At 44.4% G+C, this 11075-nt stretch overlaps 1 pseudogene; it reads right to left on the bottom strand.

Moving 5' to 3' along the window:
- Positions 1-8443: 8443 nt before the first annotated feature.
- LOC110563168 (nucleoside diphosphate kinase, mitochondrial-like) lies at positions 8444-8956 on the bottom strand (annotated as a pseudogene).
- Between the last annotated feature and the right edge of the window lie 2119 nt (positions 8957-11075).

Raw genomic sequence — 11075 nt, 5'->3', positions numbered from 1 at the left:
CCAGCTTCTCTCATCATGCTGATCTTGAGCTATGGCCTAACATTTTCCTTTGCTTGGCGGTGCTGTGAATAACCCATAGTGGTCCAAATGATGTCCATCAGCTACTAGAGGCTGAGTAGAGAAATATTGCTTTGTGGGACCTAGCTACTAAATCTTAAAAGAGTAACTTCTTTCTCAAAATGTCTGGTGCATTGAGCGTGATAAGAAATAGACAAGCAGGACATATGGCCTTAATGGAAATGAAGGGCTTTAAAAGGAGATTGGATATGACATAAGCCATTGGCTTTCCAATGTACCCTTACCCACAACTAGGACTGTGGGACAAAGACGTAAAGGAAAGCATCACATCACTGTACAGACATCCCATTATACCTGAACATTTCCATGAGGCACTTGCTGTAGGGTTGGTTTACATCAAATCTGCAAGGAATGTTCTCTGCTCAGAACCCACTCCGGAGAAATCTGAGCTCCGCATTCCTTTCACCCATAGTCTGGAAGCTTCTTTATCAGGGCTAGAATTCTGGTCAGTCCTGAGGAGCCCTGACTGGAAGAAAACAAGAGGCTCTGTCTAGCTCACCATTATCCAAGAAGCTTGGCTTCGGACAGTGTCTCTGTATGCAAGTGAAGGACACCAGCCCCATTCTGTGCCACACTGATGAAGAGCAGCCATGCCCACACTTCCCATGAGTGTCAAACTCCTTGTGCTTCTGTGTTAGCTTCACTTCTCTTCCACTCTGGATGCTTTGCCTGCCACCTTTACACTCACCATTGCTGTCCGGTCAAGGTTCGTTCAGCAACCCAGACACAAGTAGAGCATTCCAGCAGTGGCGTTAATAGCAAGGGGTTGTTAATATAGGCCAAAAAACCTGACAGGCCAATGGAAACCTGCAGAAAACAGCTGTCACCTGTAGGGCTGAGGGAGCAAGAGAGAGAACTCTTTCCCACCACAACCTAAGACCATCAGGAAGAGGGGAAAGGCTCGTGCTGTGGATGCTCAGGTATCGTGGGCACCATGACTAACAACCAGGTTTTGGGGTGTGGCATGCTTGTGTTCTTAACTAGACGTTCACCATAGTGATGTCATTGTTGAGGAGTTTCCACATGGACAGGTTGGGTGAACTGTCCTCTTGAGCTGGAGGCAGCTCTGCCTTTGGTGCTAGAGAGATGCACCCAGAGGTGAAAGCAGGCAGGGAGCTCATCCTGCTATCTTCCGACCCTCCACCCTTCTGCTCGTTTCTCTCAGTGTCAGAAGGACCTGGACATATTTTGAAGTGTCCTAGGAGACTAGAGAGAAATGTGCTTGAAGCTCAGTGAGAGTGAAGAGAGAAATAACTCAGAAGTCCCCTCCTTGGAACTTGGGACTCTGCCTTCTTGTTGTGGTACTTCTGCAAGGGGATGGAAGTCGGGGAAGGGCTGTCCTTTCTTCTGCTGTCTGTGTTAGTCACAGTGTCACATGTGACCAAAAGAAAGAAACAAGCCAAGGCAAAAAGATGTTATTTTTGGCTCATAGTTTCAAAGGGGCTTTGCTTCATCCTGGCAGAGGAAGCCATGGGAGCAGGAGAGGCTCATTCTGGCAGTGAGGGCAGAGTATCCCCATGGTAGCAAACAGGAAACAGATATAGACAAGGCTAGAATCATGTCAGGCTACAACCTTCAAAGGCCTGGCCCTAATATCTTCCTTCTGTTCTTCCTGTTACGTGTTCCGTAGCCTTCTAAAATATTGACACATACTAGGAGATAAGCAATCAAAACGCAAGCCTACAAGGAACATTTCAGATTCAAATCACAATGCTGCCCCTTTTCTCTTCTGTTGTATTTTGATAAGAACAAAGTGTCATGTGCACAACATATTCTTTTTCCTGATGAACTGAGTGTTTGTCCATGGAAAAAGGGATTCAATTAGGATGCGCAGCACTGCATCTTAGTCTTAGGTAGACTTCTCCAACCTTAGCACTGGATTGTCTTTGCTGAATAGGGCTTTCTTGCACACTGAAGCACACTTGGCAGCATTCCTGAGTGTACCCATTAGATGCTCACAGTTCCCTGCTTTTCCACATTGCCAAATTCTCCCTACTGGGCAAAGTCACCCATGGCTGAAAACCACCATTGTAATGGTAAAGAGGAAAATTTTCCACAATTTTTGCCTGACTACATCTCTTAGAACCAGATTCACACATCTCTCAAAGAAAGGGACAACACTCTATGAGATGGTTCAGGAAGTAAAAGCATTTGCCACTTGAAGACCTGAGTTCTATCCCCGGACTTCACATGATTGAAGAAGAGAACACATTCTGAAAAGTTGTTTTCTGATCTACGCACATGCACACGCAAACATAAGCCAAACTTGTGCCTCCCCGCCCCATCAGAAATAAATAAATAAAATGTACTTTTTGTTTTTAAAGTGGGCCATTAAGGTGACTCAGCAGGTAAAAGTGCTTGTTGCCAGGTCTGACAATGCAAGTTCTGTTCCTGGAACCCATATGGTAGAAGCGGAGAATCAACTCTCACAAGTCTCCCTCTGTCTTCCACATGTGCCTGGTGGTGCCTGTACATGCATGTGCATGCTCACAGACACACATACTTCTCTTAAAACCTTTCTTAGTTAGGGTTTTGTTGCTGTGAAGAGAAACCGTGATCACAGTAACTCTTATAAAGGAGAATATTTAATTGGGACTGATTTTACAGTTTCAGAAGTTTAGTTCATTATCACCATGGCAGGAAACATGGCAGACACGGTGCTGGAGAAGGAGCTGATAGTTCTACATCTTGATCCACAGGCAGCAGAAGGAGACTGTGTGCCACAGTGGGCATAGCTTGAACATCTGAGACCTCAAAGCCCGCCCCCACAGTGACACACTTCTTCCCACAAGGCCACACCTGTTCCAACAAGACCACACCTCTTAGTAGTGCCACTCCCTGTGGGTCAAGCATTCAAACACGAGTCTGTGGGGACCATTCCTATTCAAACCACCACAGCAGCCTAACCTCTTCCGATCACATTGATCTCCTGTACTTCTGAAATGCTTCTACCTATCATGGGTGAATGGTCTCCACTAGTCTCACAAAAAGGCATTGGTGGGTATCATAATTCAAAACTTACATCCCCCAAGTCTTAAAATTACTTATTCTAAAATAATCTCAAGAAAGACTTCATCAGCTCATTCCCTGAACTTGATGGTATTCAGTGCTAGGCACCATCTCCACCCATGTGAAATGGTAATGTCATTTTACCATCCACTACCTTTATGAAGCAGGTGCCTCCACCCCATGCCCCATACCACCACCCACACACATAAGATGAAACGGTTCAGAAATGGCACTGTTCATTCATGTGACAATGGAAGAACATTGGGGCGCACCCCAGTCTACCATCCTCATTCTCCAGCAGACAGTTGTCCTCAGTGATGTGCATACACCCATTTCCTGGTTCTAAGCCCTGCCAGCAGACCATGCCTACAGGCCTGCTTGTGGGTAAGGATGCCTAAAAGCCACAAACAGCCTCCACTTGTTGCTACACTCGTGCACTTTGATTGGACATCGTCACAATGCGTACAACCATATATTTAGAGTCTTTACAATCCTAATGGAAAATCAAGGAGAATCAAGATATATTTTTAACTTACTCAGGACTGAGACTGGAAGAAGAAGAGACTGGAAGACTGAACTCAACCACCTGTCTCCTCCAGCAAAGAGGGGTTGACAGCTGGAGGAGACACAGAAGAGGAGCAAGAAAAAAAAAAGCTTGTCAGTAAATATTAATATGTTACCACAATTGTTGAGATTACAAATATCAGGCAATAATATTTGCCTCAGCTAAAAGTCAAGAATAGCCTTCCAGCTGGGGTAGCTCAGGCCTTAACCCTCACACCTGGAAGGCAGAGTCAGGAAAACTACAAGTTTGATTCTAACCTGGCCTATATAACATATACTATCACAACAACAGCACAAACTTAAATAAAACCTGAGAGCTGACACCCAAACTTCCACCTGTAACTTGGGTATTCTATGTTTTTTCACTAGCATTTCTATTTCAATGCTACATTTCTTTTAGACTTATGGAGAGAACCATTTGTTAAAATCTCTCAAAGCATGGCACACTAGAAAGGGTGCTGGATGTGGAACTGTCAGGCATTTGAGTTTTGGACAGTTCTTTGCTGTGTGCTCATGTGCCTCAGTTTTTTTCATTTCTGATAAGAAGGGAATGGGTGGATGTCTCTAAGCTTAGAAAAATGTCAACTCGTTATGGTAAAAGTTTGTCAGTGGCTTTGGTCCAAGAGTTTCCCAAATTTGTTTTTACTTCATTTGCATGAATAGTCAGACAGTAAACAGAACCTGGACACCCCCCCACTTCAGTTCATTCATTCACAAAGAGATTATAAACACAATATTTGCCTCCAACAAGCTGTTTTGTTGTAGTGAAAATAAGAGATGAAGTAGCAATCTAACATCAATGTAATACACTCCCCCAAATTGTGAGAAATCTTTATTACAAGTATTCTCTTTGGGTATGAATAAAAGCTGATCAATATGTAAACATTGAGATTTCTTTCCATAAATTGTGGATTTTGTAGAAATAATTGGTATCTGCCTAAGTAGTATTTGTTACTCTAGCTCGTAATTACTCTATTTATTTCCCCATTCTCTCTTCATCAGTTTGATCATCCTTTTCTCTCTCTTCTGAGGCCCCCAAATACAGAAAGAGTTACAGCAAGCTTGTGTAAACAGATTCACACAAGGGAATGCTTATGTTTCCAACCCCCAACAAAGAACTAAAGCAAGAACTCTAGTGCTGAAAAGTCACTGAGTCTTCATTTCCGAGTCTGCCATTCCTAAAGCTGGGAATGAACTTACACTCAACATCTTGTCATTTCTCTGCCTGTTCTCTACACACTGGGACCTATTCACTCACATAATTCTATCCTCAGTGTCAGACCTCAGAGACTCAGAGCCTGAAGTTGCCATCCTTTGTCCATATTACTTCATTAAAATTGTACCAAAACCTCAAAGTCACATTTCAAATAAAGAGTATGTATGGTTTGGAGAGAGCTGATTGGGTACTATGAAACCTGCCTTCCAAGAGGCCATGCAGAGCAGCGGATGGGATGTAGAGGGACCATGTGAAAGGCTTAATATGATTCCTTTTTATCAGCTTTACCATTTCGTGAAATTCTTGAAATCTTTAGTATGTGAAAAACTAGCCAGTCCTAGATCAAAGAAAGGTGGATATGTTTTAATCCATCTGTGTAGTCTTTGCTTTATTTTCTTGTTTAGGATCTATGAGCCTGGGGTCTTTCACAAAGATACAGTACTGGAATAGAAGTTATCTTAGCTTCCTTCCAAGAAGATTACAGAAACAAACAAAACTAGTTGGGTGTGGTAGTATGCACCTGTAATTTTAGTCCTCAGCCTTGGAGGTAGGAGGATCAGGAGTTCAAGGCCATCTTCAGCTGCATAGCAGGTTCAAGGTCAACCTGAGCCACCAGAAATCCTATCAAAAAAAGAAAAAAAAAAAAACACAATACAAAACCTGAACGCAAGGAAGTTGTAAAGATATCCCCACAGGATGTCACAGGGCCAAGCAGCAAGTGGCATCAGATGGGAAGATGTTTCCACTCCCTTCAACGAAACGTAACCACGTCTTTTGTTGATGATGAAATGGTCTCATACTGTAGACCTATGCCCTCCCCTAGTCCACTGATAGGGGAGGACCTCCTCCCCTTTTATCTGACTCTAGCTTATCAAGTCTTCTCAGGGTTAGCTGCATTGTCTTCCTCTGTGGCCTGGCAAGGCTGCACACACACACACACACCCCAAGGGAGAGATGAACAAATAGCCAGCCACTGAGTTCATGTCAGAGTCAGCCCCTGATCCCCTTACTAGAGAACCCACTTGGAAGCTGAGTAGCTTATGGGTTTCATCTGAGCAAGGGGTCTAGGTCCTCTCCATGCATGGTCCTTGGTGGGAGTATCAGTCTCTGCAGATCCTCCACGGGCCCAGGTTTTTTGGCTCTGTTGATCTCCTTCTGAAGCTCCTGTCCCCTCCAGTTCTTTATATCTCCCCCTTCTTTCATAAGATTCCCTGCACTCTGCCCAGAGTTTGGCTACGCGTCTCAGCATCTCCTTCGATACCCTGATGGGTAGAGTCTTACAGAGGCCCCCTGTGGAAGGCTCCTGTCCTGTTCACTGTCTACTCTTACTTCAGATGTCTATCCTATTTGTCCTTCTAAATGAGGTTTTAGCCTCTTCTAGGGTTCTTGAAGGAAGAACATAAAAATTATCAAATAAACACTTTCTCCAAGGAAATTTTAAAAATCATGTATCTGTGGTGCTGATGAAGGTGTGAGAACAGAGAGAAACCATTCATGCAGACTTTCTCACATGAAATTTGAATCAAGTTCTTTGAAATATGTATGTCTTTCAACCTGGCAATTTCTCATGAAGTAATTTATCTTAAGGAAATGACACAATCTCATAATGAGCCTGTTTTTCCAAATACACTCCAGATGCCTTACAGTGACTAGAAATAAAAATAAATTTTAATATTGATACCAAATTGATCCCTTCATTGTTACTTCCATGAGTGGAACATGAAATGGCCTACCCCAAGCATAATCACTAAGAAACTAGTTATGACATACTGGAAAGTTTTGAATTATACTAAAATGGCAAATAGTTACACAGTTCTAGAAGCCATGGAGAATTGGGTCTGCCCATTGTGTGAAAGCATTTTGTAGGAAACATACTTCATTGATGAACATTTGAAGCAGAGTTCTTACTAATTTCCTTGGACATTTATGTGCTTAGAAAAAAAAAACTGTCTTTCAGACATTCAAAAATTCCTGAATTTAGAGTGAATTATTTTGTCATAAATATATTCATATGTTTTAGGAACTGTAGACAAATAGTTTACTCTTTACACAAACTATGCCAATACATTCAAGTGATTGTATCTAATAAAATAAAATAATTTATTTTTATCCGATAAGCTTTAAAAATTACCTATGATATTGGAAAGACAGTTCAGCTGAAAGCTGTATTTTCTCAGCTGGACTTTGCTGTTGGTGTCACCAGCATACATCCACAGCTTTGGTGTTTGGTCATGTATCCACATGTGTCTGTATTTACACTGTGTGTGCAACACAAACACTAACCATCTCTATATACTGATTTATAAGAATTTATAAGATAACTTGACTCCCTAAGCTGTTACTGAATCACATTTCTCAGATAGAAGTCAGCTACCGTAAATCAAAAACAGCAGTAAGAATCCTTGGCCAGAAAAACCCATAGGCCCTCCCTCCCTCCCTCCCTCCCTCCCTCCCTCCCTCCCTCCCTCCCTTTCTTCCTTCTTTCCTTTCCTTCCTCCTCCCCCCTTCACTACCTTTCTCATTCCTTTATCTCTGCCTTCTTGCCTTTCTTTTTTTCCCCTTGCAGTAAGGATTCATGCGCTTGCTCTGTAGCTGAGTATGGCCTTGAAGTTGGAATTCTCCTGCTTCTGTGTTTTGAGTTCTGCAATTATAAGTAGGCAATGTGTCCAGAGCGCTGAAAAGAGGACTCCGGGCTTTCCGCACACTAGGCACACACTTTATCAACGGAGTTACATCCCTACTCGTCCAGAGACGGCTGTAGCAGCATGAGTCACCTGCCTACACAAACGCCATTCTTCATTTCCTCCTCAATGACAAAATCCAGCTCTGTTCAGGCTCAGTGCAGGCTTGTGCTCCTAGAAGGGCAGACTGAACCCCAGAGACAACAGGTAAATCCATTTATCTAAGCCATTTACGGTAACTTTATTGTTGTGGTCAGTTACTGTTTTAAGTAAGAACAGAAAAAACTTCTTGTGAGACTCACATGAGTGATGTCTGCCAAGAGAGCTCGGTCAATATTTTATTGTGCTTGGACCCAAGGAAGTCCTGTGTCCCCTTCTACCTGTCTAGCTGTTGGCTACATGTAATGTGAGTCTTCTGAACTCAGGAAATGAAGGTTTTATATTGGGCATAACAAAACAGAAAGACAGAAGGAAGCTTGTACACCTTGGTGCTGTGATGAAATAACTGAACTATCAAAACCTAGAATTTTCCCACTTCTGAACCTCTTACCAATGAAGAAACATTATTTTGTTTTGTGTCTTACCAATATTTTTGTTTGTTTGTTTGTTTAAGCATAAGATTTTAACATCTTGCCTTTGAGGCAGGTGAAGACACCCTTTACAGTGCCCCAAAGGTTGTCTGGCACTCCAGTATGAAAGGATATGGTCTGGTATTGTACTGGCTTAGGGTACAAAAAAGCACGTTAATTTGAGGTTTAGACTCTCCTAAACTGGAGTTGGACAAAGGTGAACAAGACATGTTTTGGGGAGATGGGAAGGGTGTGGGCTTGAGTGCTTGCTGACAGAGGAAGCTGGTCATGGGTGGACCCCAAACTGCAAAGGGTAGTTCAAACCCTCAAGCCGGGTAGCAGCTGCCATAGTGACCTCCGTCTGCCCAGTTCAACAGTTCACTGCTCTGCAACCACTACTGGATCTCCCTCTGGACCCCATGACATTCCTCCTGATGTGAACACTGCTTCTGCTGAGTCACTGTGTCTATCGTGGCCCTTGAGATATGGACCCCATTGTGCCCTGCACAGACCATGGCCACCACAGGCCCAGAGCTCATGTAGCAGATAAGGGCCGGATAGAATGGCTTCCCCCGTAGGTCCCAGTAGTGCTCAGCAAGGATGCCCTCCAGTGCCTGCAGCATCTTCATCCCCACCAGCTTCAAGACCTGCCTCTCAGTGTCGTATCACAATCCCCACCAGGCTCCGCTGCACCTCATCTGGTGTCACAGCAACCAGGCTCCTCTCCTGAGGCCAGGAGGGCCCCCGGAACTAGGGCAAACCACCAGGCTTGGAAAGTGTGGCCCACACAACAACGCTCGCAGGGCCCGCAGCACAGCACGTCCAAACAGATAGCCCATGGCGTGCGCTGGTGCGGCGCCTTACGCAGCACCGTGCCTCACCAATATTCAAGTCACTTTGCGTTGGACCTTCTGCTATGAGCGCTCCACCTTCTACACCTCTCAACAGCTCCTATACCTCACTAAATTTTAACTTTCCTCCATGTCCTGCTGTTGTATGAAAATGCTTAAATAAAACAATATTTTTGTTTATTAATGAGAAAAACTATAATGCGTCCTACCGCAACTCAAGGCATCTGTGATGGCTTCAGTGGGAATGTCAGATCACCAGGAAGGTCATCCATGCTAGCGATTCTGTGGAGGGTGCCCGGAGGGGAGATCCCGTAGAGCAGCCAACTGTGGAACTGGGCAGACGGAGGTCACCATGGCAGCTGCTACCCGGCCTGAGGGTTTGAACTAGGCTTTGCACTTTGGGGTCCACCCATGACCAACTTCCTCTGTCAACAAGAACTCAAATGTTCAAACATTTGGCCCCAGTTGGTCCGTTGTGGAGGCTGTAGCTCCTCTAGGAAAATACAGCACTGGAAGGTCTGTAGGCTGTGCCCCCTTCTATTATTTTTCTTTTACATCCCAGCTACAGTTTCCCCTCCCTCTCTCACCCCATTCCCTCCCCCTCCCCTCCCCCTCCCCCTTTCCTTCCCTGACCCCATCCACTCCTCCTCCATTTCTCTTCAGAAAAGGGTAGGCCTCCCATGGATACCAACCAAACTTGGCATCTCAAGTTGCAGTAAGGCTAGGCACCTCTCCTCATATGAAGGCTGGATGAAGCAGCCCTGTATGAGGAAAGGGTCCCAAAAGCTGGCAAAAGAGTCAGAGACAGGGCCCACTCCCACTGTTAGGAGGCCCACAAGAACAAGCTACACAACTGTAACATATGTGCAGAGGGCCTAGGTCAGTCCCATGTGGGCTCTCTGGTTGTTGATTCAGTCTCTGTGAGCCCTTATGAGCCCAGGTAGGTTGATTCTGGGGCACCTTCCCCCTCTCTTGTGTTAGGATGAGAATGTGATTGGCCACTTGCCATCCCTGTTGCCAAGCTATCCATGCCTGTTGTCAAGTCTTCCCTACCATAAATGGACTCTTCCTTCTACGGAACTATAAGCTGATATAAATCCTTTCTTCCTTAAGTTGTTTTTCTGTCTGGGTATTTGCATAAGTTACTTTTCTATTGCTGTGATAAAACATACAGCCAAGAAATTTATAGAAGAAGAAAGAATATTTGGAGCTTATAGTTCCAGAGGGTTAAGAATCTCTGACTGCAAACAGGAAGCAGAGAGAGGTGGAGGGAGAGGAAGAAGGGGAAGAGGAGAGGGAGGGAAAGAGAGAGAGATAGTAGTGATGGTGGGAGGCTTTTAAACCTCCAAGCTGCTCTCCCATTCACTTCCTCCAGCAAGCCACACCTCCTTAGCCTCCCCAAAGAGCAGAGCAAATGGAGACCAAGTATTCAAATGTCTCAGAATACAGGGTACAATCCATTCAAACCACTCCATTGTGTTATGGCAACAGAAATGACACTAATAGAGCATTCAAATAATTTCAGCTGAAGAATATGTTAACCAAACAATGAAAACAGATTCAGGTGGCAGTGTGTTTGCAAACAATACACTGTGCTCTCCAAGCATACAATAACAACTACTTCCATCAAAAGCAGTCACGGTGGTAGCCAAAAAAGATTCCGGTGCAGGTAGGGTAGGGGCTCATTCAGGGGAAGATTCTGAAACGGATTAGCATGCCAAAATTTGTTAGGAATGACCTCGAGATTGACACTTTATGGACAAGGAAGAAAATAGCAAGCTGGGTAGAGTGGGCTCAGTGATGTCCTTAGCAACGCTATTGGTGGTTCTAGGATTAAGACAGCACTTCTGAATTAGACTGAACGTGAAGACAGAAGCAGGAGAACTCTGCAAGTTCACCTTGCCGGGCCGAGGGATATGGCAATTCCTATGTCAAGGTAGTTGTCTTCAGTCTAAGTAACTTCACAGAGAGGACCATCCACAAAGAGATAAGTGGCTTACTCCTCCCAATACTGTGCCACAATTCCTCCACTGCGAAGGGACACAGTTATACTTCTCAGAGCCTTATAGAAATCGCACATTTGGGAGAAGGTCAGGAGGTCAGGAGG

This window comes from Meriones unguiculatus, chromosome 16 (genome assembly GCF_030254825.1).
Source record: "Meriones unguiculatus strain TT.TT164.6M chromosome 16, Bangor_MerUng_6.1, whole genome shotgun sequence".
In the NCBI taxonomy this organism is placed as follows: Eukaryota; Metazoa; Chordata; class Mammalia; order Rodentia; family Muridae; genus Meriones; species Meriones unguiculatus.
The sequence above is the reverse complement of the archived record's forward strand: the minus strand, read 5'-3'. Positions and strand labels throughout refer to the sequence as shown.